We start from the raw sequence: 27988 nt of genomic DNA on the forward strand, positions 1-27988 counted from the left end.
CAGAAGCAGTAATATTCTAATAGTTTTCTCCTCAATCAGTTATTCTTCCCTGATCAAAAATGGAATACAAACAACAAAGAAACATAGCAGTCCATCTGTAAAAGAGCTAAAGCTAGGAGGTCTCCACAAAGTACCAGAACCACTTCCATACAACAGTAATATTTAATAGCTGTTTTCTAATACACTTAATTAATATAAAAATAGTATACTAGCTAGCATATGTTATATTTTTAATACATTCCAACTTTTACTTTTTATTCCATTCCTAGTGGGACATTTTCATTAAGCAATTCCTAATTATGTCAGGCTTTTATTAGCAAATATTTAATTTACACCCCATTTTGATTAATAGTCCTAGCTACTCCTTCCAATACACATTAGGTCGCCTGTGCTAACACAAAAATGTACCTATCACCAAATATTAAACTAGCCCCTTATGATCCTCCTAAATTTCTACTTCTATTTCTCAATAAATAACTTTGCCCGTTCATTAGTAGCAGTCGTTTTGCCACATTACGAACTAAGACTCCAACTATTTTCCTCCTCATAGCTATTCCCTTAACAATGCAGTTTTACTCACCATCCCATGACAGCGTAGCTTTGTCAGCAACCTCCCACAAGACATTCACCCAGGGATTTATTTTATTTTAGAATGACACACAAGTATCAGTCTTTCACCAGATTTTCAACACTGAATTTAATTTTTTCCTGTCCTTGTAACTTGCAACCAGAAGTTAAAATACACTTTTTTCTTTTTCTTTTAAATCTAAAATCTTTTCAGCTACTACAGTAAGATGGTGATAATTTTTTAAAAAGGTAACACTGTAAGAAGGCAGCTGGAAGTGGAAAATAAAAAGTGCCAAGAATGAAGAAATAAAGGAAACTGAAATTTAAGAAAAAGCAGCTTCCATAATTCCAACCTGAGGGAAAAGAAAAGGCAAGCTCAGAAATTCTGTTGCTCTTCATCTTCTATTTAGCTTTCCTCTCATATTTTGATTTTTGACCGTCATGTTTACACACAGATACTTTAATGTCACTGTGTATACTAGAAAATGCAAGACAGCTAAGTCAGATACACCAGTTAGTAAAAACAAGGTCAACAAATCAAAATCAAGACAAATGTATCTTGATCTGTTCAGCAGTTTTAGTTCATGCTTGCAATCAACCAACAGAAAAAAAATCTTACCAAATCTCTCACAAACTAGCAGAGCACTGTGTTTCAAAACTGAACGTGTCCTTTTCTCAGTTCTGACGCCCAAGTATATTGTGCAATTTTACAGATCATGAACTTTATCTTTCCTGTTTACTATTCCCTATTCTAAAGCAACAACTCCTTTGATTTGACTTATGCAAAGAAATTACTGGGTACCTTGAAATGCACATACAATCCAAAGTTCTGTCATATTTTTCACCCACCTTTATAAGGAACAGAAAAAATACTTTGTTTCTTTTTTAAAGGACTCTTCTGCTAATCTTCTGCTCTATTTAAATGTCCAAAGCAAAAAATCTTGCTTAGAAACCGGCACAGAGTATACACTGTATACCTTTGTCTGTACTCACAGAAGCACAGACAAGAGCTCTCTTCTGCCCACTTCAGGCTGCAAGGTGAAGATAATTGAATGTGTAGAACAGAATTATTTTGCTGTTTATTTTTAAAATGTGACATCCTCTTCTCATAATTTTTTTAAATGTTTTCTTCCATCTACACAATGATTTTCATCAAGATAACTCTAAAATCCTAACATAGAAAAGCAGGTGGGAGTAATTCTGTGTCATTAGGACTACCTGAGGTGAGTTACTAACACATATTTATAGACTCAATACCATTTACATGTAAAATAAGTCAAGAGAATGTCCTACTTTATAGTTGAAATAATTATTCTGAAGTGATGTGAGCCAATGACAGATCCCTTGCATTAGACATCGGAGGCTGAATTTCACTACAGAAGAAAAGACTATTGGCCACACTAGTTACATCACTCCAAGTTAACATCCTTAACAGTAATGATGTTAAAGAAGTTAAGAAGGTTTTGAACTGGTTACATTTAAGTATGCTCAGGCCCTAGTCACTTAAAGCAGAACATAGGCATATCTAACATATTCCAGCAATAAGAAAAATGGTGATTAATTAAAAAAGTTTCAAAAGCCCAAGAATGTAAGCTGCTTTGCTAAACATGTTTCACTTCAATCTTTAATAAAGACTTTATTACAGTCAAAAGCCATTATAAAGTAACACAACCATCTAAGTAAAACTCAGTTTATTCTTAAAAGTCAGTAGAATTTATAAATTAAATTCAAATCCATATTCTCTTTAAATAGGATTTTGAAAGTGCTTTTTTGACAATACTGAATTATCAAACTGCATGTTAGATTACAAATTTACACAACCCTCAGCACTAAGGGGAGAGGGAATTAAAAAAAAAAAAAAGTCATTGTTTGCCATGCATCTGCTGTTACAGAACACAGCAGTATATAGTCATGCAAACCTGCAATGAATAATTGCTTCATACTACTACATAATACATGCGTAGTAGTTGCTAAGACCTACATGTAACATGAGCATAAAGGTTTCCCTGCCATACTTTCCCTGAAATGGTATGAAATTAAAAAAAAAAAAAAAAAAAAAAAAACAAAAAAAAAAAACCAACCACCATAGAGCTCTCCCAGATAAATAATTCTGACATACTACACTACTCTGACAGCTGATAGCTTTCTTGGAATCTCTAATGTTCCTCTGTAAAGCAACACTACACTTGCAAAACAGAGATAAACTTAAATATGCTTCTGATTAAACTATTAGGTCCTCAAACATGGCAAAAACATATCCCAAGAAGCAGTAATTAGAACTTTTCACTTACAGAAAGCAATTAAAAACAAGAACTCCCTCTTAAAAGGTACTACAGAAAATTTTAGCAAAAAACATGCCATATCACTCTTCTACAGTGAAAATAAAGAGAGTGCACCACTCATAAGATCTGTTCTTTTCTACAAGGCTTTGGAATGTCTCTTCTGGACACTCCAACTACTGATGATGAGATCTCTCTCCAGTCATATCATTCTCCTTCAAGAAAACAGAGGCGAGATCTCCAACACTTGCAGTGGTCCTTACCTATGACTATTTTATGTCACCGCAGGAGAACGTCAACAGATTCTGACAAATCTGAACTAACACCTACAGAGAAAGAAAGTGGCCTACTGATACAATGAAAACAAACTTTTAAAGAAGGACGTGGATGTAACCAACTCATATTGTCTGCATTTGTACATAGACTGAAGCAATATAGAAGCTTTCTACACATTTCTTAATTCAGAATTCAAAGGAAGAGTTTGGCAGTTCTCATTTACAAATTTCATAAGAACAGCGAAAATGACAGGATTTTGATCAATCTGACACTACCATAGAAACTGGAGGACCCTGCCCTGATTTACACTTTCATACAGGAAGGCGCACTAAAGCAGCTTTTCTATTGACTGAGTCATATGCAATTGATGCAGAGCTAGAACACCTTTTTTTTTTTTTTTTTTTTTTTTTTTTTAAATTGAGGTGAATGTTACACTGTGCAGAAGCAGGTAAAAACAGTACTAACCTATCTTAAAAGATACAACATTTTTACCAATAGCTTCACTACTCATCTTCAGTCTTAATGAAAAAAGAGTCTTTCTAACCATGTTAAAAGTAACTTCCAAGAAACACTTAAGCAGAGTTTGCAGCAAGTGCTTCATTTCCGTTCTATCACTCCACTCATTCCCTCTCCAAGCACTCTCACTTCATTATAGGTATTTTACCCAACTGAATTCTAGGGTGCACTTGGGTTTTTGTTGGGCATTTGGGTTGTACATTTTTTAAGCCAACAGTGAGCATTTCCTCTAAGTGCATAAGTAGTAGACACTTCCAATTAATAAACATGGCTTGGGTCATTATTTTTTGATTATGGTGCCTTAGTTTTCAAATCTAGTGCTTGAATGGCATATGAATACTGAAGCACAAAGGAACTGAATGCAATACCAACTTCCTGTCATAGATCCTTACCCCTGACTCCTTTGTGTCCAAAAAACAGGAGAAATCTCTTGCCACACACACATTCTTTCAAGGGAAAAAATAGGAAAGTGGGTAGAAATTCCAACTTATCAAAATTTCCAACTTTGTATGGAAAGACAAGACGGAAAATGAAAAGCAACAGAACTGGCAGACATTTCTCCTTCTCCAAGGGTTCCACAGTCAGGAAAAGGGGTTGGCTCTGATCTCTGTCAGTATTCCCATGACTTAAGAAGTACTTGCAGACAGGTGATTATTTAAATTTTATTACCAACCCTTTAACAAAAACATGCAGGCTGACTTAGAATGTTTTGTTCACTGATGTTTAGCAACAAATGTAAATCATTTTTTCAACAAAAATAATCCCTATCCTTTTGGTAACAAGGTGTCTCATGCCAAGAGATTAAATCAGTCATGGGTATGTAAAATTGCTTTCATGTTTTCAAGTATAATTATGTATTTAAGGGAGTCATTCTACAGTAGCATTGGGAGAAGACTATTGATAGTGGTTACTCAAGCTAGAAGCATTTACAGGATCAGACCTTTAAAATACAGCTCATAATACACACCAAAGACATGACAAAAGGATTCTAAACCCATAGTTTCACAAGCAAGATCAGCCGAAAGTACTTCTAGTCGCCCAATTTGAAAGCATCTTTGTCAAGAGTCCACATAAACTGTGCTTTTACATCTGTAAAATTTTTCTCAAAAGAATAAAAAAATCTGTCAGACTTTTTTCTATGCAAAATTTCTTTTTCACTGGTATTAAAACCAATGAGAAATAATTCAGTTTAAGTCTTGATTAACACGGATTCAAATAAAACAGCATACAAGAAAAAAAAAAAAAAAGCCAGTCCAAGTTAGTGAAGCATTATCACAGCCGACCAACAATCTATATCATAAACGGATTAAACCAGAATATTGAATTTAAGGGTAGATTACTGCGAAGGCCATGTTGTCTTTCAGGTGTTTATATGACTGCATATAAACCACTCACCTGCAGTCAGTGACAGTATCACCTAGTAAGCTAGTGTTATTAAACTTGCATAACTGGGGGGTTTCTTTTATGCAAAATATCCTAATGACTTTCTATATGACACAGGTGCCACACGTAAATATGATTGAAATATGAAAACCTCTTTTTACAGTTTTACTCAAACATCTAAGTGCTCCCATTAAAATGATTAGATAGTGTTAAGTCCTCTTCTCTCTGATGTGCAGTTTAAGCACTTATAGATCTGGAAGCAGAGATAGATCATCCTAGTTAAACTGGGATGAGAATTGGTATTGTTCCAAAAACAAGACAACTACAAAAAAACCTAACTAAATAAATACTTACACTGAGTTGTAACATTTTGCCACAATAGAATCAAAGATAAACGACATAAATAGGTCTTTTGAGGTCTTGAATTCACACAGTCTGCTCAGCAAAACAGACATTAAGAGGGCCCAGAGAGACTAGCAGACACGTATAACTTGAGCGGTAACCCTGCTGTGCCCCCTCCTCCTGAGAGGAGGCACACTACACATATTGTGAAGGGTGACAGCAGCTCATTGTAGAGGGGAAACGGCTTTTCACCTCCTCCCTCCCCGGTTTCACCACAGGAAGATGAACTGGAAGGTAACAATATCCTTCTCCTCCGCTTTCACCCCGTAGATAAGCAAGCAAGGGCCGGCCGCGGAGCTGCCTGACAGACTCCCCGGTCACTAAGGTCTCTCGCAACCCATTCAGCGTTGACACCGGTCAAGACTCAGCCCTCAGTCACCCTCAAAGGCCGTACACAGGAATAAACAAGGTTATTCGCCTGACACCGGACACCAGCGACACCCCCCTCTCCTTCCCCCCCCGCCCCATACCTCCGCAACCTCACCGAAGTGCCGACCCCCCCCCCCCCCCCCCCTTGCCAGGTGTGGGCCAAGAGGCCCTCAGCCCTGCCCAGGCGTGAGCCGGGGTGTGAGACGGCAGGGAAACACAGCAATCCTCCAGTCACCCAACGGGGGCACGGAAAGGGGAGAAGTATCAGCCGCCACCCCCAGTAGGGCCGGGGGGGGTTGCGACGAGCTGAAGTGCCGGAGACACCGAGACCTTACTCCAGCTCCCTTCGCCATTTTAGCCCCCACGCCCATTCCCCTCCTCCCCGCCCCTCAGTGACAGGGGCAGCTCGCACCCCTCCAGAGCCCACCCCCCCTGCCCTGGCCGCCCCCGCTTCCCCACGGCCGAACAGCGGCGAAGAAGACCGAGAAAAACAGCAGCCGTTTCTCTCCTCAGGCCGGCCGGGCTCTGCCGGGCCAGACCGCAAAGCAAAGCGGCTGCGGCACAGCCTGTTTTGTTTCCTTACCGTGGCTCGCAGCCTCGCAGCTGCCGCCGCCTCCTTCTCCTTCCTCCCACCTTTTTCTTCTTCTTTTTTTTTTTTTTTCTCTCCTCCTCGCCGCCGCCGCCGCCGCGGCGGCTCCTCACCCCTCCGCGCCGCGCTCCGCCGCCGCCGCCGCCGCGCAGAATGATGCCATCTCACAGCGGCATCGGCGGCTCCCGCACAACAACCCCCCGCCCGCCCCTGCCGCCGCGCGCCCCCAACGGCCGAGCCAGCCTCGTGCGCGCGCCCCGGGGCACGGGGAGCAGGAACTTGTGGAGCCGCCGCCGCCGCCGCCGCCCGGGCGGGAGGGAAGGAAGGAAGGAGGGCGGGAGGGAGGGCGGGAGGGAGGGAGGCCCCGATCGGAACCAAGCTGTGCGCAGCGGCGGTGGGAGGGAAGAGGGAGCGCCTGCACCGAGGCTCTTCGAAGGGGACAGGGCTTCTTCCTTAGCGCCTGCCCCGGGCTGAACCAACTCGGGCGCTGCGGCGGGGAGAAGAGCCGAACGGACTCTACGCGGAGGAGGGGCCGGGCTCCACCGCCGGGGTGCCGGCCGCGGGGGAAGAGCGTGCTCTGGCAGGACGAGGGAGGCTTTTGTGAGTCACTGCCCGCCCCCCCCGGGAAGGCTGCCGGACGGCAGCGGCGCCCGGAGCCAGCGCACCCCGGCGGCGCGCGAGCGGTGCAGGCGGAGGGTGCGTGTCTTCTCCACCCGCCTCCCGCCCGGGCAGGGCGGGCTGCCGCCGCCGTGACAGCCGCCCCGCTTCAGCGCCGGCCGGTGCCCTGCCTCGGCTCCTCTCCCTCTCCGGATAACACGCTTTCCCGTACGGAGGAGGACGGGAGGAGGAGGCCCGGGGGCGGCTGGCTGCGGCGCCGGTTCCTCCCGGGCCCGGCAGCGCCGTGAGCACCGGCCCGGGGGCGGCCGCCCCCCCGCAGCTGCCGCCGAGAGAAGGCACAGCCGTTTCGCGCAGAGGGACAAGCCGAAAAACGCTGCTAGGCGCAAACCCGCGAGGCTCGGGTTGTGTCTGGCACTGCGGCTTCCCACCGCGCGGCATAGTGCCGTGGGGACAGCGGGAGCGTGAGGTTTTGGGCACAAACAAGGCCTTTGAGTGGTTGTCACAGAAAGTCCAGCGCCGCTGTTAATTGAAAGGAACAAAAGCTTACAGTATGAGACCCTGAAGCAACTTCCAGCAAAGACTGGTATTTTGTTGTTGTTAAAAAACAACATGAGGCCCAGCAATCTCAATTGGGCGTATAAATTCCTTCAGGAAACAAAAGGGACACTCTTAAAAGTACGACTTTCCAACCTATTCATTCTTCATAGAAAATCTATGGGAAAACCACAAACTCTGGAAAAGAAAGAATCAGTATGTACAGTTCAAACAGTATTTTAGACTTTTCTAAAAACAACACTCGTCTTCTCTTGACTGGTAATATTAGTACAAGTGCCTGAAAACTCTGGTAGTTTGAGTATTTCCATGAAAAAATGGTAACAGAACATAGGAACTTCACACTCGCAAAATCCATCCTGGACAGTAAGACTAGCTGCTCACAGTTAGCAACCTAATTGATCCATCTGATCTGCAGAATTAAAGAAATACTGTTTTCTGCAGATCAACTAAATTTAAAGAAAACTACAATCCTTTTGTTCTGAGGTTGTCCAAAGTTAGATACTCCAAGGGACTACTGTCACAATCCTTTGGTAGTACTTCCCAAGCCCGTTAGTAAGTCCCATCTCTCTTTCCTGCTTGTTTGTTTTTCTGGTGTAAAGCGATCCAGTTGAAATCTAGAGGAAAAAATATCCATACCTTCAGGTAGGCACACTTTTTAATAGAGAAAAAATTATCATTAGGAACTTTCCACTACATGCAGGATTATATTCACAGCAGCAAAGAGTGGGTGAAGGTGTAAATGGCAATATTTCTATCTCTGCTCATTGTATAAGCTAATAATTTCTCTACCTCTAGGCTTTGCTTATTACTAATATCAGTGATCTGATACTTCATGTAAAGTATGAGTGTTATGTGTTAATACATGTGGAAAATTGCTAAGTGCTTCTTTCTTGCCTTATGAAGTATGGAAAATGTGTAGTGACTTGAAACAATACTCTATACACAAGTTATGGGCTTCTCTGACTTGCTCCCTCCCTGTTTCAAAACAAGCTTTGTCATACATTTGTCTCACCCTGGGGAACAGTGACATTCCAAGTATTATTCACTCTTAAAAGACTCTTAAAATGTCACAAGTTTGTTAATGTCACAAGTTTGGTTTTAAATGTCTTATAAAAACTCAAGATTCTTGCATTTTTTTCAGTTACGTTTAGGGCAGTAGGTAATAAATAAATAAATATATAATGGTTAGAAGCCATACATTGAAAACTCTGAAAACATTTACGAGTTATGCTTGTGAAGTATCTGAAAAAGGGGCAAACAGTTTTCTTAATTTTGCAGATAGTGACCTTTATTTTTTCTACTGTGCTGTGACCAATAAGGATTACATGTTTTTATCATATCTTTATCATACAGTGTTGAAGGCTAGAAGGAATTAATGCAAGTTTTGGTTACCTTGTTGCTTCAGAGCTTTTCTCTTTAGAGGTTTGAAATATACTGTTAACTTCAGGTAAGGTCTTATAAGCCACTAAACCTACCAAAACATAAATCAACCAAAGTTGGAACTTTGTAAAAGAGTCTGCATGAAGATTTGTTTTAAATAAATATACAGGTACCTTCTGTACACAGTGTTCCTGAGATAGTAATTTATGAGCATATTGGAAGTTTTTCATGGCATCTCCTTGGGTGTATTTCTAACATTTTTTTTCCTTTTCTTCCTTGCAAAGTAAGAGTTTTGGAGAACTCCGATTCAGAATAGATATCTATAAAACAGACTGCAGAATAATATACTGGGTTTATCCTTAGATATTAAAAGATATTTTCTGGCATGGTTGAACAATGTACATTTTATAAGCATGGATTTTAGGATGGGCTTTTGCAAAATCTAGGTTATAAAAGACTACAGCGTCCACTGGCTAGAGTTGTATCTTTCCTTTTCAGTTAACATTTCTGTTGTTACTGCATGCAGAGGATTGGCAGTGAGCACTGCTGGCCTTTCATTGGAAGGTACAGGTGAGCTGCAGTTTTGTTCAAACTACATTTCTGGAGAACTCTTCTAGAACTTCTTAGGAAGTGAACCTGTAAAAGTATAAATTAATGTCTCTAGTAGCACATAAAATTACTCTATGCAGTACCAACTATTTGCATTTCCACTCTTTTTTAATTTCTTGAACATCTTATGAAAGCCTTATGTTAAACTATAAACACTTCATGCTACGGAATAGTTTAAAAAATTCTATAGAAAAGTAGAAGTGAAGTGTAATAATTCAATTACCTTAACAGTAGCACAGTAGTAAAAGATGAGGCTGAAAACAAATCTTTCTGCCTTTAATAGATTCAAATACAAGCTGATTTCACCTGACCGAAGGCATGCAGAACTAGTCTGTGTATATGTGTGGTTTCTGCTATTTGAAATGAGCAAAGTTTTATAATCAAGTCTTATATTCAAATCGTTAGGTTGGTTCCTTATGCAGCCTTAATCTTCCAACTGGGAAGAAATCAAAAAAGCAGTAGCTAATGAGAGTAGAGGGAAGATTTATCTGGTAATTTTTGGTATTTTTTTAAAAGGAGATTTATTGTTCCAAAACTCATGCAGAGTAAGAAAATTTTTGGATGAGTTTATTTGGGCCATATTCAGAAAAGCATTTAAGCACCTGAAATGTGGTTTAGGTAGAACTTGAATTCTACCTTCAAGAGCACAAGCCACAAAACCCTGTAGATGTAGTCACCCAAGTCTGCCAGTGGATGTACTTGGTGTCCATAAGCAGGTGCAGCGGGCACCTGATGTCTTCATTGCAGCAAAAGAATTGCTGCTTGACTTGTACCTGTTTTGTTTGGGGTCCAGACAGTGGGTAGTATATCATCTGAAATCCATGGAGGGGTAGATCAGAGAGGCATGGTTAAGGGTATATCCAGTACAGGAAGGATCTGTAATCAACACAAAGTACTGAAGTTGTGGGAAGGACAGAAGGAGAGGGAAGCGTGGTAGCAGTGATCACCAGGCCTACAGTATCACAATGATTAGAGACTAGAAGGGACCTAGAAGGCCTGTGTTCTGTGCCCTCCTAAACTCAAACCAATCTCTTCTCTCAAGGCAGAATACAACCAGAGTGCTACCTGATTTCAGATCAGGATTATCCTTCCTGTGCCAACTCTGTGCAGCTTTGCAAAGGCACACTGAAGTAGGGTGAGAGAGTGTTGCTGGACAACTCGGCAAGTGGGGAACATAGCTGGAACAGCTGGAAAGTTTTAGTTTCTCATCCTTCTTCCCAACAGTGTTCAGACCTTTTAACAAATGGCTTTTCAATGCACAATATTGGCTCCTGTTACAGGACAATAAACATTCCCCATAACAACTGAATGTCTGCACTGTTGGCATTCAGTCAGTCTCCTCATACTTCTCTCTCTGATTCCATGATTATTATGTTCTGAAAGCAGACTGAGTATAGTTATGTATATGTTTTATTTATATACATATATATGTTTGTGTCTATGTGTGAAACTATACCTTAAATATATATTGTCATTACAAAATATCTTATTTACATGGTAAGAGAGGGGCAGGGGTTTGTCCTCACGGTGGTGTATGTTTTTTTGATGTTATGCTTAAAGTAGAATCCTATTTTAGTCATGTTTTTACTGCGAGTAATTTAAAGTCTTGTAAGCTTTACAATGGTTAAGGAACTTGAGTGCTGCACCTTCCAGTTATTTACTGTCTCATACTTCCTCTCATCTCTCAAAAGTATGCATATGTTGCTTCTCATTTAAGGTATGAGATATGGATTCTACAATTACATATTCAATATTTGACACAATAAGGTTCTAGTCTTTAATATGAGTTCTTTTGCATATGTAGCAGTGTAAATAATATATCACAGTAGTCACCTTGGGCACACTTAATTTAACTCGATGCCTAACAAGAATTTGGTCTCGATGTATTAAAATTACTGGGTTTTTTAATCAGCATGGTGGAGAAATTAAAAAATTACAAGTTGAAAAGACTTGATTCCAGTTAGTAGAAATCAGTAAAATTGCTTGCCTTTGGTTTTAGCCAATATCAGTTTCTTTATCTATAAATTTGGAATTATAAGGAGAATCTTTCTCCTGTGCCTTTTTCCTAGACCAAAAAGTGATCATTCAAAAGTTGTAAATTTAAAGGATGAGTGAATGATTGAGGGAGTAAAAAACATTGATTTTTATTTTCAGTTCCATAAAATGTATTTTCCTGCCTACAAACATCTTCCAAAATGGCTCTGTGTTTTGACAATAAAATTATTTCAGTACCTTGACGTTGTCATCTTTTCAGATCTGTTATTCATCATTAAGTCACAGGTGAATGAGGAACTAATTTATTACTTTTTCATGTAAGCCTAGAGGTTTGTATGCCGAATCCTATAATCTATGAAAACAGCTTGTCAAAGTGCTTCTGGTGGGCTCTTTGCAGCACAGGATGTAACACTTATTTTGTGGGGGAGGGAAAAAAAAAATACAAACCAGTACATCTCATCTCATGTTGTAATGAACACAGACATTTTCTTTAAGTCTGGTACTGCAAGGTCTTCTCTAAACTCAGAAAACTCAGATTTTATGTGAACATATTGGAATGTATTTGAAAGGCAGAACAAGTGTACAGTTATCTTTTTTATCAAGTACTGTTTTCACACTGACAATAGCATGAAATGTATTAATGTACAATCACTTCTCTCTTGAAATTGCAGCAGACAGATGTTATGCCACTGTTTGAAGTCTGGTGTTTCATACAGGGTTACCATTTTGAAGGGTGCCTGCACATCTGGCTTGGAAGCAGGGCGGAGATAGGGTGAGGTTGAGAGCAGATAATAAGGAGGCTGGGTGTGGCTTAAAAGTCTGAGAAGATAGAGACAGGTAATGGCGAAAGAAGGACTCTGGTCCTAGTGCATGAGAGTAAGTGGTAGGCAACAGAAGAGTGTGGGAGCATAGCAATTCAGTTTGGGGCTGGAGGAAGGAAGAGAATATGATTGTCTAGAAGGCATGAAGAACGGGGAAGGCAATTAAAATTAAGGAGAGGGGAACAGTTTGTTTTGTTCTGTTTGTATTTCAGTAGCAACATTTTGTATTTTTTTTCTCCCCAATAAATGGACAACGAGTTTTGGAGAAGAAAATCATACTATGGTAAACTATTTTAGCCTCACTTCCTGTGGAAGCAAGATACATGTTTATTGAGTGCTTGTTCAGTGACCAATTACTCCTACATCTCCATAATAACTTTTCAGAGTTCAGTGGCCACATGTCTGACAAAGACTGATAAATTCTTACAAACTTTGAGAAAATAGATAGCAGAGTATTGTAGAAAGCTTCTGTAAATGTCTCCTGGAAGGGCTGCGGACAAAGAAGCCACATCATTAAATCGCACACTATTAACCACTGGAGAATGGGGAGCAGGGAGAAAAAGAGTAAACAATAAACCAGCCAGCCCTTATAAATGCCTGCCATAAGAGAAGGCTTCAGTTGAACTTTGCATTCTTAGGCACCAAAGCCAATCAACCATGAGAAAACAAATCCTTAAGAGACCAAGCTTCATTAGTTCCAGTACTCACTGAGTGATGTGATTTAATTGCAACACCACCTAAAGCAATGCCATGCAGCCATAGTCTGCAGATAATTGGTGGTCAATAAAATATCAAAAGGAAGCTCAAAAAGCAAGTCAAAACCAGAAATTCCTGCACAGCCATATTCTCCCATACATACAAGCAAAATGGAAGAAGAGAATAAAAATTAGGATAAATTTTTAATCCTTATTTTTATTTGTCTTTACAAGAAGGGCATTGTGACTACTTTGGCACAGTAAGCACAAGATGGTCTTCGAGTTTATTTTTCTTCCAGAAGTTAAGTGTTCCTTCAGTTAAAAATACTGAAAAATGTAGTGGTCTAGAGACCACAATCAGAGAGTCAAGTTTCTGGTTGTAAGAGACCATAGGTCCTTTTTGCTTTATTGCTCTATTTAGGTAGCATAACTGAAAATGTTCGGGTGGATGTAATTTCTGTTCATCCTTTGTGAGAGCATGGCCTAAGTGAACCAGAGTCAGCCGTCAGTTTGAGCTGCAAGTTACTTTTGTCTTTACTTGATCCTTCCCTGAGCATTAATCAGAAGAACTAAGAAATCCAAATCTTCAGCTTCGTATTTTCTGAGCCTTAAACAACTATTTTTTCTCTTAACATTACAGTGGTTGTTATAACGTTCATTATTATTTAAGAGCTGAAAGCTTCCTTTAATACAGAACACGTGCATATTGCATTTCCGTGCAGAATCCTTGCCATGACTTTCTTTGATTCTAGGGAAAATCGAAGATCTTGAACTTTAGCTTTCTCCTGACTTGCCTGTCTGACCTTCCTTGCATTCTTACCTGCAGACCTTTTTTTCTCAAGCCCTAGTACTTTGTTTCTCTCTGAAAATCCTCTCTTCTTTTCCTGAAATGGATATAAAAATTAGACCCTGGTACTGTATGTATATCAGTAAATGAAATAGATGTTCAAAACCTTGCATGAGTTTTAGCAACTTGTGAAAGTCTTTTTGGTGAAGTATTTACAGTATAGTACTGTTTTGTTTCTTTATGTATTCTTCCAATGTTTAATGTAAGTTAAATGAATTTCAATTTTAAAACAATGCACATCATTGGTAGAACATAGTAATCTTGTTGAATGAATGGTTTCTTCCATGACTGTTTAAACTGATAAAAGGAATAGACTAGAGAATATTTAACCTTACCACTTTTGACTTTCTTATTATTCTCTGTTTTAATGCAGCTACCAGACATTGTCCCCAGATTATTAAAGTTTCACTAGCAATTTGTGCATGTTGTATATTTTTAAATGAGATAAAAAATTTGTACTTATGTTTATTTAATTTGCTATTTTAAATCTTTTAGTCACAGAAGGGAGTAATAATGTTTTTAAACTATTACTTTTGAAACTTCATTTTTCTTATAACTTATACAGCAGTGTTTTAACCAATTCAGTATTAATGTGGAACAACATTTGCATGTTCCCTGTAGAAGTCAGTGTACTGTTGTTCTTTAAAAACATTTAAAAATACATAGCAATTTGTCTTCCACAATTTGCACGTTCAGTTTAACATGTAATCTTTTTAGCACAAATCTGACAAAAGACACATTTGAAATAGAGCTGCTCTTCTGCTCACTTTTGTCTTCTTCCTTCACCTAGATGGCATCTGTCGCTTTGGTGGGACAGTTTGTGACATGGTCACTAAAATATTGGCAATGTCACAAGTAATTCAATGAAGTCTAAGTCAGTATTTCCTGCTGTAGTCTCAGCTGTTTGCGTTAGAGTGGAGGGAAGCGAGTTTCTGCTGTGAGTGAAAACCTGTGACACTTAGTTCAGAAAATACAGGTTTTTCCATAGCTCTTTCTCTGTCTGATGTAAGACTTTGAAGAAGAGACTTAGTTCATAATTTTCAAGATCATAGATTCCTATATTGAAAGGTATGTGGAAGATATATTTGTAAGATAAACTCTGATGGATTTGTTTTGTTGTGTTTTTAAAGGGTGAGTCTTATCTTGCACATCTCTGTGAACTGTAGGCGTATCCTTTGGCTCTCTACCAAGCACCGAGTGAATTACAGAACTGATGTGCGATACTGTGCACGAAAAGTCTGCTTTATGAATACAGCCTCAGGGATGGTTCCTATTTTCACAAAATAGTACTATACATCACCTTTCTTATATTCACTGTGTGGTAGGTAGGAGAAAAATGAAAGCAGGGTTGAAAGGAGAAAGGTGGTAGAAGATGGATTGTTTGGAATAACAGAAATCGGCAAGATTAACATCCATATACATCATTATTATTGTTATTATTATTATTATCATTATCATTATTATTATCCCTGCTAACAATTCTAACTATTCCTGAGGGAGAAACAATATATAGCATATGGCAATGAAACATGCACCAGCATAGTTGTGTTATTTTTCCTCTCTAGAATTAAAAGACAAATACTGCTTTGGTATTCATGAAGGAATGATTAACTGGAGGGAGTAGTAGTTACATGGAATTTTTTAAATTTAACAACAGTGTTACAAAAAAACCCAAACTTTGTAACCTCAAAGATATGACTCATTTTCAGCCCTTTCCTGAAGAATTACTAGGAAAAAAAGGTGTATTCCTGATGGAACTCTTTTCATTTAAGTTCTGTTCTTAAATACAGTTGATTATGGTGTTTAAGTCTGCAGAATGTTCAATAAGGGTTTTCCAGCAATATCCAGTGATGTTTCTTGATACTTACTTCCAGTAAAATAGTTTATTTGAAAATGCTGAAACATTCTAACTTGTATTGAATACCTATAATAACATAAAAATGTCAGTTAGCAAGACCAAGCTCTCTAATGATACAGATTTTATTATGAATTAAACAAAAAACTGTGTTTAGGAGAAGAGGGTTAACTTACATATCTAAAATATAAGTCTTTTATTTTCTCCCCACTTTCCCATGATGTATCACATTAGCTTTGTTAAGGAGCATGCTAGTCTTGCCATATTTGGGGAAGTCACAAACCAATTTTACTGATTTGTCTTGGGATACAAGTTTATTTTCATAATTACTTTATGAAAATGAAATGCAAAGTAAGTGAGAGAGAAGTTAACAAAAGTGGAACCCAATGAAACGAAGAGTAAAAGATTCATATAGCAACAAATTGAAAACTCACATGATTTTGGATACATAATTTTTTTAATGGTAACTCACCTTGCACCTGAGTGATTTTTATACTTGTGAAGGTTCAAGGTCGGTCACTATTTGAAAGGGAAATGGAAAGAAAAGCGGAAGTGTAGATATTTCTGCATAAGTAATATCCCTTCGAAAGCAGATAATCGAGAGTTATTCTGAAATAGTTTGCTCATAGCAAACAACTGTTTGGGATTTCTGCAAAGCATTGGCAATATGTTCTTGTTCAGTTACATTAGCCTCTTGGTAGTAAGTGAATCAGATTTATTTCCTAAAATGTTATGCATAAGAGTCATCCACATACCTAGCCTTTGCTGTTTCCAAGGTATTACTTTTATTTTATCAGCAGCTGTGCCTGCTGAACTATCACTGGCTAAACAGCAAACACAAGACTTGGACAACAGCTAAGATGTTATAATTGCATTTTCAGTCAATCTGTATTACATTGTATAGGCGATGAGAAAGCATTTTCTTTTAAAAAGCAAAGCTTGAACATACAGGTTTGGGATAAGAATTACAATTTTTTATATTTAGAAGGATTCTAAAGTTTCACTGTCATTTTTAATATGCTGAAATACCTGTAAATAAATAATTGATAACAAGATGGAGCTGCAAGCAATGTGTTTTTTTTTATTGCAACCACCATAACTGACAAAGCTGGATAGGCTCCAGTCATAAGACTCAAGTCAAATTATCTTTGTGAAGGAGTTCAGTTTTGTAATCATTAGTTAGTGGAGTTGACTCTTTGTTCCATGATGGTCAGTTATTAAGATCTCTTCTGGTCTTTAGCATTGTCAGTATTTCAGTTATGAAAGGGCTGTTTTCTTGTACTGCTGGCCTGGAAGGTCTGTGTGAGCTTTGTACATTGTTTTCCTGCATGGTTTAACGCAAAATCTGCCCCCCTAAAATTCCAAAATATTTGTTGTTGTTGTTTTTCTCTTATAATTAAAAAAAAACATTCTGAAAATTCCTGTAAGGAGATTGTAGAGCAAAAGTAAAGTGTATCAGGGAAAGTCACTGTATGTGGAGTTTTTCTATTGAGTTCAGTCATTCACATACTGAGGAAAAGAACTGGCTTAGACCTGGCCAGTAAACTGACTGCTTGTAATTTCTCTGAGTATGTAATCCACTCGATGGCATGAAATGTTGACAATTTTATGAAGATTTCTATAAGGAGTGAAGATGTGCAGCAATAGTGTTTTGGCGGGTTTTAATTTTGCTTTTAATACAGAATGAGTTTATTCTGTTGTTGTTTTTTGTTTTTTTTTTTTTTTTTTCGTTCTGTGTTTTTGCCAGAGGACTAATTTTCTAACTAAAGTAGTTCTGTTTGACAAGGTACTATAATCCCCAAGCACCTAGCTTTCAAAAGCCAGCAAGGATTTCAAAATCCAAAGAGGTTAGTTTAGTTTAGATCATCAAGTCATTGTTTTAGATACATTTCTAAGTTAATTTTTACCCAGTGCTCTCTTTGAGAGAGTAAGGGCATGAAATATGATAAATTTAATTTTTCATTGCTTTTGGGTGGGAGTAAGACACTTACAGCAAGTTGTAAAGTAATTTCATGTGGCTTGCAGCCTGGAAGAAGGTGGGAAGAAAATATTGTATTAATGCAGCTAAAAGCAATCCCAATTGTGTTTGTTATTATCGATAATGATAACTCATGTCTTTGTATAGGCCACAAATACCTGAATATCTCATATAGGGATTAGGTAAAAATTCTTTGCTGTTGTTTTAAGAAAACAAAAAAGGTGTTTTAGTTTTTACTTCACAACTGAAGTTTCATCTTGATGGGGGTTTTTGCCACAGAACAAGGTTTTTTTCAGCTTAGCAATTTTACTCTTGTCTGATCTTCCTGAGACAGGATTCCTTCACTACTGAGTATTTTCTTATATTAATATAAGATTGTGCCTGACTGCGGAGGGCAGGAGTGCAGCTATATCATGCATTATAAATGTATACACATATATATGACCATTTCAAACTGTCAAAACTCCCATTACGTTGGTGGATCCCATTTGTAACAGGGAAGTGATAGATTATTTTCTGAAATTTTGGTATTAGTTAGGGTTACACGCAGAGGAGCACTGAACTGAGTGTGAACATCATTTTTCTTACCCAAGGAGAAACTGCAGTCAAACACATTTGGACAAAATATGATTTGGTCTGCACTACTGCTTATCTTGTAAAAATCATCCAGTTGCAGCTAGTATTAACTTTGTGTATGTTAGCAAATCCCTCTTGAAAAACAGGGGTTTTTTCCTCAGATTCAGACACATTACTTGAGATAAATACAATAATGTCTTCAAGTAAAATTTCTGTAAAGTTGGGCAGTTCGGAACCGATATCAGAGTACCATTAGATTATGTCATTTTACTTTTTAAGGTTTATGACAGGTTTTGGTATTGATCTGTATATTTCTGAATTTCTGTTTTCATAGAGACAGACTGTCTAACTGCTTTTCTTTCAGTGAAATTAGATCATTGTCTCCATTCTGGATGCTGTGTGACTTTGCCAGAATGTGTCAGTTATTTGCTGTTTCTGTGACTTCAAATACTGTCTGAGTAATAATCTGACTTTGTTTACCAGTATCCTTGAGTAGGTGATAGAACTCTTTTGGGAGACTTACGTTTCCAAAAGGTTTTATTTATTTTTCTTTCTGTTTATATTGTGTACTTCATAAATGCACAAACTGAAATGTTTTGAGAGAGTTTTTAATAATCATCATTCCCATTAATGTGCCTGATGCTTTGCCCAAAACAAATTTTAATTGGTGCACTTCAGAAGATGTGTACTAATTGGAAACAATCCAGAGTAAACCAACAGACATCTAGAATATGTGATCTACAAGGAAAAACTGAGTTTGTTTAGGTTGTTTAGCACAACAAAAGAGAAAACAGTTTCTTCAAGGTAGTTATTCTTTGATGATAATTTGACCTACTCTTACAGGGGTGAACTATGCATTATTGGTAAGATTATTTGGGAAATAAATCTTTTAAAAAGATTCTTCTTGATGGCAGTATGGGATGGGACTTGAGAAATGTGTGCTCAATTCTTGTCTCTTTTGCCAAAGTGGCCTTGGGAAATCACTTTGTTCTTTGATCTGCCAGCACCAACGTGTTAATATTTTTCCACTCTCTGTTGTTTATCAGGCTAAACCAATTAGGACTTTGGCACTGAAAACAGAACTCTGGCATGCTTGGAGCTTTAGCTTCTAAAATTGCTCCAAGCAAGCTGTGTTCAAGCTCTGACTCTTCAAAATGTCTAAATTCACCTGTCTTTTGGTTTCAAAATTTTGCAATTGTTTTGTTGGATTTCTGCCTCTCTTTTGCCCAGCATTGTCTCAGTCTGAACAAGCTAGTGACTAAGTCTTGCTTAAACTCACATAAGAGCAGGAACTGGTGCAACTTGAAGTTATTTCCTGTCATGCAGAGTCACTGTACATCTGCAAGAAGTTTAGAGACCTAAAATCTGTTGGTTTCAGGGCCCACTTTTGTCTGGTTTCCAGTGTCGCAGACTTGCAAGTTTGTGCCTTAAAATTATGTTGGTTAGGACGTTTCATGGAGACTGGGTTGTTCAGCAGTCAGCCAAAACTATTCCAGCTCTTTCACTGTTGGCTATAGATAAAGAAGTGGTTCTGGCAGCAGAGACCAACCCCAAGATCTCACTGCTGAGGGATTTAATTGATAAGTTAATGTAGTTGTTGGCATCTAGACCTAGGAGCAGCCGCTGTTCTAGCATTGGATGGCCCACTTATGCTCCTGAGGAGTACATCTGTGCTCTGTGCTTAGCATTTGCTGTTGATCAGCAATATATGTCTCATTGTTCAGTGTGCAGGATCCATTTTGAGTTGCTTAAGCTGTCCAGACAGTGCACGTTAATGTTAGGGCTTCACCCTGTGCAGTGGCCACATTCCTGGCAGTCTTTCAGTTTTTAGCTCTTCAACTGTGTACTCTGACAGTGGGTGAAGGGACTCACTATCTTGATTAAGTCTTACAGGCATTGTAATACAAATTAAAACATACCTACGTATCTACCTACCTCACCTATTTTGTAAGTAAAATCAGAGTAGAACATATTTGAAAGCTCCTACATTTTAATTGCTATCACTTCATTAGAATGCAAGTAAGTATTGTTTGGTAAATATGTTTTTTCTGCAGCATTTCAGAGGCTTATTATTCATATAGAACTGTATTATCATTTTTATTCCCTAAGAGCACAAAGTCTAACTAGAAGAAAAAGCGTTGCGGTAGTTTAAATCTGTTAGAAGGCAGAGAGCTGGGTCAACTTTGTCCTCCATCACTCTCCTCAAATGGTACATTCCCCATATTATTAGTCTCAACATTTAAGCAAAAGCATCAGCTGGCTAAAACTGAACCTAGGCATGATTAAGGTAATGCTGATTATGGCTGTACTAGATGCATGGATCCTGTACCTCCTTGGTTGTTGTCGCTACTTTAAACTCCTGTTCCCACCTTTCCCAGTGTGTATAGCCATAATTATGACTAACTGGAGTAAACTCTTCAGTGTTAGGGGCTTTGCTTAAAAATACTGTGGCATATTAAACCATATCTGTGTATTTCACACACAAAAATGAGGGTCTCTGTAATGTCCTGAGCTGCCATTTACAAAATGTAATCATCTGTTATTTCTCACAAAATGGCAATTCACTGTTAGTCCTGCTGCTGAGAAACCAAAGAAACATAGTTCGCCTAGTGATCTGTACTGCTTAACTCTCCTGTAGGGGCAAATCACGTCTGATATCATTCATTGGGTGATATTTAAGAACAATATGGATCTTCACATAGCAGTAATTTTCTTTTGGAGTTGGAAGTCCTGACTGTCAATAAAGGGGCTTCTGAGATTAATCCTGTATGCAGTTCCTTAATAAGATAGAAGACTTTTTTTTTTTTTTTTTTCATTCTTGAGATCATTAAAGCAGCATATGGGCTATTAAGTAGTCATTCCAGTCAGTGCTGCCCATTAGTAAACCACTCTTCCCACCTTCAGTTGGCTTTGTGTTTGATTTTAGTATTTTCACTGGTTTTGTAGCCCTAGAGTTTAACTATCCTACTCCCAAAAATGTATATGCTATCCATACAGTTTTTCCAGTGGATATGGAATACAGCAGCTTGCATCCTAAGTAATACTTAGAAGAAAGAACTTTCTAGTTTCCTGATTTCCTGTTCACTATCCTGCTTTCCTGCCAGGTCTCAAATCCAGTTCAGGGCTGTAGATTTCACAGTACTGGAACTTGAATGAATGGTGGCAATCTTGTTTAGTAACTTAATTGGGTTTTTTTGGGAGTTAGCTCCAAGAAATGTGGAGCTGCCCACTTCAAGGATAAGACTGGGCAGCTAGATGGAATGTTTGTTCAAGATCTGGCCCACACCTCTTGAAGACTTGTGCAATAAAACCTTTGATTTGCTGAGAGACACTTAGATAAAATAGCATTTAGTGCACATGTGATTAGAACAAGTAGGTCTGGCTGAAAAGGCCAGCATTTTGATCAGTGAGTTAATACTTTTGGCAAGGAGGTTTATTTTAATGCAAAACTTGGATTATGTTTTGGTAAGGATAAATTCCTGAGAGATTAAGATAAACTACAAACTATAACTTAAATAAGTCATGATTCAATAGCAAGGACTGATCTTAATACCATAGGAGGAAGAAGCTCCGCTGATGTGATTACATTTAGACTGATAGCTTTGGTTGCATGGTGGAGGTTGTAAACTGTTACTGCTGTTTTTAAGAAAAAAACATGGAAGCTCACACCTTTAAACGACAGACTCCTTGCATTAGAATGATAGAAATAAGGCTTAGATGTGGAAGTTATGACATGATTTTATGCAGTGATTTTTACTAGCATGCTTTAATAGCAGTGACTTTCACTGCTTTCAGTGACTTTCACTGTTTGGTTTCTGCATGCTTATACCGAGCATGAGGAGGGTTCATACAGCTGGCTCCCAATATACTGAATTAAATAGGTCTGTTTGATTAGTCAGATGCTCAAACCTCTGAACCTGAACTGAAATGCACCTACTCAGAAGTGCTCTAATTGTAGATCATGAAGACCAGAGAGGGAAGTAGTGATATTCTCAGTTGTCTCCTGACAACAAGGAGTGGTGGAGAAACGGGCTGAAAGAAATTGATAGCATCAGCCATCGACACTAATGCATTCAGGGGTTCTAAGGAAATGTTATCTTTTTCAGTCAGCTGCTCAGTGTTTTGTGACTTGTGCTGGGCACAGTGACCATGCTGGTTAACTACCTAGCACATCAGTTTTTCTTGGTGTCCTGGCTGCTGCGGGACACTGTACAGCAATCTGTCACGCTGGGCAGCTCTGGGGCAGTTTCAGGTTTTTCTTATAAGCCTTGTGTATACAGCTCACACAAACACAGCAACTTACTCACCCTGGAGGTTCTAACCCTGCTCCAACTGAATCCAGTAGGAGCATTGTCATTTTTTTTCCATAAAAGCAGATTAGTGGGCTATTACCTACATAGCTTTTACTGTATGTATTTATATGCTTTTGTTAAATCATCTGTTACTTTTTTGTGCCATAAACTGATTTTATAACATATTGTTTAGAGTAATTTGGAATTTGTTTGTGGTTTTAATACATCTATGAAAGTCATAATATTTGCTATAAATAAACGTCATCTGTTTTATTTTGGCTCCTTTGGCTTCTGCACATTTGTAACAGTGTTAGTACTCCCTCTTCATGTAACAGATGATAGATAAAACAGTTCTGTAACAGTTATTATGGTTCAATTCTATCTGTTGCTAAAATCCATATAAATATATATTTTTCATTAAGCCATTTCTGTCAAAGCTCTGGTTGAGGGGGAAAGACTTCTTAAAAGGCTACTTTCAGCTTTTTGAGTTTTTAAAATTTCCTTACTAAGGGCAGAGAATATTGCTGTTTTTATTTCTTGGTTTGTCCAGATAAGGGAGAGATTTTGTCCCCAAACTGCCATACTCAAGCTTGTTTGGGTTGTTTGGTTAATACAGTCAAAGGTTGTAAACAATAAGGCTCAGCTGAACTTGACTGAAGTATTGTTATAAAGAATTTCTATGAGCTTAGATCAGGCTTGTAATTATTTGAGCACTCTCATTTGCCTCTTATGCTGTATGGTATGAAGAAAATAATCTACATCAGTTTATCTGAAAATGCAAAAAGTCTCCTTTGCTTTATTTGAATTTAATAGATTTTATGACAAATCTTTCAAATGTTTTAATTGTTCTCTACATTTTCACTGGAAAAAAAGTGTTGTGAAGCAACATTTTTTAATTTGTTCTAGACTGATTTACCCAGTGTTGGCTCTCTCAATTTCTATCTGGTGTGTGACCCAGTAGAAAATTCTGTAGTCAGTGTACATGTGTGTGTGTGTGTATATGTACATGGATGTGCATTTAAGAAAACAGAAGTTAAAGAGAACAATATGGCAAAAAAGAGAAACAGTGTATACATTTTCAGTATAGTACTGACAAGATTATAATACTTTGCTTTTGTAGATTGGAAAACAAGAAAATATGGCCATTGTCTTATCAAGGACATTGCAACTTCTACCTGCTTCTTTTCAAACTCAGTCTGAGTTGCTGTTACATGTTATAAGTAGCAAGTTAGAACACATAATGAACTTCCACAAATTATATTTTTGTTAAGCAATGATTAAAAGCATTACTGAGTTCCCTGTATCCCTGTGCCAGTGCAACAGAACTTGGTGAGAGTTTCACTGGCTATCCCAAAGCTGACAGAGATGAACATGTAGCAACTTGAGTTGAGTGTAAAAAGGGGCATGTATGACAAAGTTAAAAGGTTCTTTGTGTGGAAATTACAATTTTATTCTATAACAGTTAGTTTTACCTTGTTAGTATTTTCTTGAAAATAAATAACCTATACTGTTTTGTATGATATTTTCCTCTTAAACTCCATTGCTATATGTCAGTATTATGACAGCAAAAAAAGATTTCAGCAAACTTTTTAAAATGCTGGTGACAACAGATTCCACAGTGCCCGAGGGTGAGAGCCATCCCTGGGTATGTCATTTGATGGCAGATAATAATTGAAAAGACAGACTAAAAAAAAAAAAAATTAAACACAAATTCTGCAATAATCACCTTCTTATAAGACCATATTTTAAAATAATTTTTAAGGTTAGTGCCTCAGGCCTATATCTTCCAAGAGACTCAAAACTTTAAAGTTTTATTTTAACAGATGAGTTATGCTATAAAAATTACATCTGTCAGTAGGCTTGTGACTTATATTTATTGCAGTTATCTGTTGCATGCTTTCAGAGTAATTAATTTTTTTTTCTTTTTACTCCTGGAGAAGCTCCAAACTAATAGAAAATAGGGTGTTCATTTTTCTGGCTTGCAAACTAAGTTGGCATTGTCAGTGATTGTCTTCCACATCTGGAATATTTACATTAACACTGCCAGTTGAGTGACGTGGGTTGGATTTTTTTTTTCTTAATTGAAAGTCCCAATAATTATGAATTTCAAATAGTCAAGTATTATTGTGTGTCACCGACATGCAAATTTTTACCTGGGTTCTTAGAGAGGTTAGTCTTGCTATTTCTTGAATCCCATTTATTATTTTCTTTGACATTTCGGAGCTATCCCAGTATATTGAATGATTTTCAGTGTGTTTGAGGTGAGTTTTTGTGTCATGTAAACTGTTTTAAGTGCCTGGTGGATATTATTGCCATTTATCACTTCTTTTTTCTGTGATTTATATTACACCATTTCTCTACACTCTGGTAAAGCAATCCAGTTGTCCAGCACATCACTGGACTTTCTCTTATCTCTTATTTAAACCATTATAGTAATCATCATGCTAACAGCTTTACAATTCTGATGCAACTCCAAATGATGACCAGATAATGCTACATTCACGTACTTTGGATCTACTGTTTTGGTCTTAAGTAGAGTTATTGAGTTAAATATGTGGTGTAACTTAGGCATACTTAGTAAAAACAGAAAGCACCATATTATCATGTATGAAAGAAAATTCAGTTACACAATATTAGCTTTAATATTTATAAATGTGCAGAATAATCCAAGTATGGTATTGGATTGGTTTTTGTGTTACCTGAAAGTCATTCTGGAATTGATAGAAGCGGTATAACAGTCTACTGTTGTCAATTGACTGTGAGTCCAGAGCTAGTCTTAAGACCACACTCTGATACGATTCTTTCTATAGATCTTCAGTTCCTAACACGGACATAAATTGTCATTTGTGCAGGAAGGAGGGATTGGGCATGGGAAGTGCTTGAAACACCACAGCCTGGTCCATCAGCAGTTCAGTGCTCAGCTGTTTGTGAGCAGATGGCAAGCACGTCAAGCCTGAGCTACAGCAAATGATGGGAAGGAAAGGTTCACAGCTCTCAGAACTCAGCAGAAGCTCATTCCTGGTCCTGCTCTTCATCTCTTATTGAAGACACAGGCAAAGGTGTGTAGTCAGCATAATCATATTGAACAAGTTTGTCTGGGTAGGCTTAGCCATTTAAGAGTGTGAACACAAGTTCCTGTTATTTGAGAGGTGTAAGGAGAACAAAAAATGTAGCTGACTGGCCCTATCCTGCAAATCATCATTAAGAAGTTAATGATGGTCATATTAGTGATTCTGTGATCTGGACTTCCACTATAAGATCTTGTTAGAGATGATATATAGACTTGTTTATATATATAAATTTGTGTATATATATACACCAGCATGAAGACTAATTTACTGACAAGAAAGTTATGTATATTATACTATTTATAGAAAAAAGCTAGGTGTTTGAGGACTTATAACCTTAACATCCTAATTCCTTTCTTAGTCTGTTGTTTCTCTTGTTTATTCTTAAACTGAATATAATTGATGCCTAGTACATCCTGTTCTTACTTAGCAAATATCTAGGAAGTTGTTTGGAAAAAAGCATCAATCAACATTGATGCTGTCCCTTCTATAGTCTAAAGACCAGTTATGCTGACAACACAACCATGTAAGCTTCAAATCCTGCTCATTTCTTTCTGAGCCAACGGTATCCACAGACTGTAGCAATAGCAGCTGCATATCTTCCCTGGCACAGAATGATTTAGGGTGGAGAGCAGATTCTTTCCCCTTCAAATCACTTCAGAAAATTCTTGGCAGAAAGCCAGCTGATTTGTTTTGTTCAAGTAGGGAGGTTTGATTTATCAGTACAGAAAAAGTATTCATGCACTGTGCTGAATTGCATGAATTCGGTTTCTGTGTCCCAGACCAGTTAACTTTGTTATTCCTCTTCTCACAATGGATTTTTTTAATGCAATTACTAAAAATATAGAAAAATTCAAATCTGAGAGAATGTAGCTGTATCACTTTCTTCTTTGCAGTTTGTGAAATCATTTGTGATATAGTTTGCTATATAGGTTGCGATATAGGTGTGAACTGGAAAGCGTTGGTCACAGATTAGACTGGGAAATACAAAATAAGAAATGCAAGATAGTAAAAGCAGTGCAAGGAAGCAACTACACATGACAAAATGAAATTGCAGTGCACAAATCTTACACTTTAATTTCTTTTTTTTTTCTTCTGAATTACTAGATCTACTAAGCAAAGAAACCTCAATATAGAAATAAGATTTGTATTATTTTCTTATACACTTACTTCTTTTTACTCACTTTTTCCTAAAAGAAACTGTATGAAAGCATTTTTTAAAGTAATAATGTAAGGTTCTCTGTGGTTAAAAATAAAGCAAAATAATAAAAATCTCAATTCACTGTTAAATCAGTATGGGATGTTCTTGGATATAACCTTTTGGTTACATTTCCTATTTAAGAAGTGTGGTGTTAGATATAAAAATAGTAAAGTTTTCTATTTTTTAGGTATGCATGCATATGCACATGTATATATTGCAGAGAGAGAGGTATTATATCTCAGTTCTTAAAACCTTGAAGCCTGAATGTTTTCCATAAGTCTGAGGTGCTGACATCAGATATATTTTATTTTTCTGTCTACTCGGCAGGAAATGGATTTTATTTCTGTATCGTATTACTGGAGGCATAGTCAGCTGAAGATTAAGATTTGCTGTTGTGCAGCCTGCAACTAAGGAGTCATGCAGAAAATCAAGGTATGACCTATTTCAAAAATAAAAGGGCAAATGTTTTGAATGGAGTAGGAAGGCAGACTGTTGATATGACTTTCAAAATACTTCCTTTTTCTTCAGCAGAATTAATCCTGTCCTGCTACAATCTGGCTTCAACTGTTCACTCTATTTTTAGTTACCGATCTTAGCCAGGTCCTCAAATAGCTCAGAGCTGGTGGTGTTTGTGTCTGATGTAAAACTGATACAGACTTGGCTGGTATTTTCATTCACGTTTCATAATCTTCCCTAGTGCATACATGAAGACAGTGTCTTTGGGAGGAGATACTCGCATGGCTGTGGAGTAGGTCAGACACCCATTGCTTGACACTTATGGTGCTGCTCATGGGACCATAAAGGGATAAGTGAAAACATTTTTATGAAAATGAAGTTACGTATTTACATTTAGCCTCAGAGAGGTGTCACAGTTGGAAAGGTTCAGGAAGCTCTCTCCTGAGATTCCTTAAGGGGAATCTTAGAGTAACCCTAAAGTTGTTATTTGGTTATTAAGTCCTTCACACAATCTTGTGTGCCATGAAGAAGACAGTAAGCATAAGATAGAATTAGTGATTTAATTGGCCCTTTGAGAGAACCATTAGTTCAAAATTAAGTCACTAAAGAGCTTTTCAAACATCATTGCTATAAAGCTTCCTTACATAAAAGAGAAAGAATA

The 27988-nt window shown here is 37.9% G+C and overlaps 1 protein-coding gene across 3 annotated transcripts in view; it reads right to left on the minus strand.

The window, feature by feature from the left end:
- The window catches only part of WWP1 (WW domain containing E3 ubiquitin protein ligase 1), a 62309-nt gene extending 55822 nt beyond the window's left edge, over window positions 1-6487 (minus strand). For all 3 annotated transcript variants that reach the window (XM_042785848.1, XM_042785846.1, XM_042785849.1), the window contains exon 1: window positions 6376-6487. The gene's annotated coding sequence lies outside the window, so the exon portion shown is untranslated. The remainder of the gene's footprint in view (window positions 1-6375) is intronic.
- Window positions 6488-27988: the final 21501 nt, after the last annotated feature.

The sequence above is a fragment of the Tyto alba genome, unplaced genomic scaffold, assembly GCF_018691265.1.
Source record: "Tyto alba isolate M040663 unplaced genomic scaffold, T.alba_DEE_v4.0 Super-Scaffold_9, whole genome shotgun sequence".
Classification (NCBI taxonomy): Eukaryota; Metazoa; Chordata; class Aves; order Strigiformes; family Tytonidae; genus Tyto; species Tyto alba.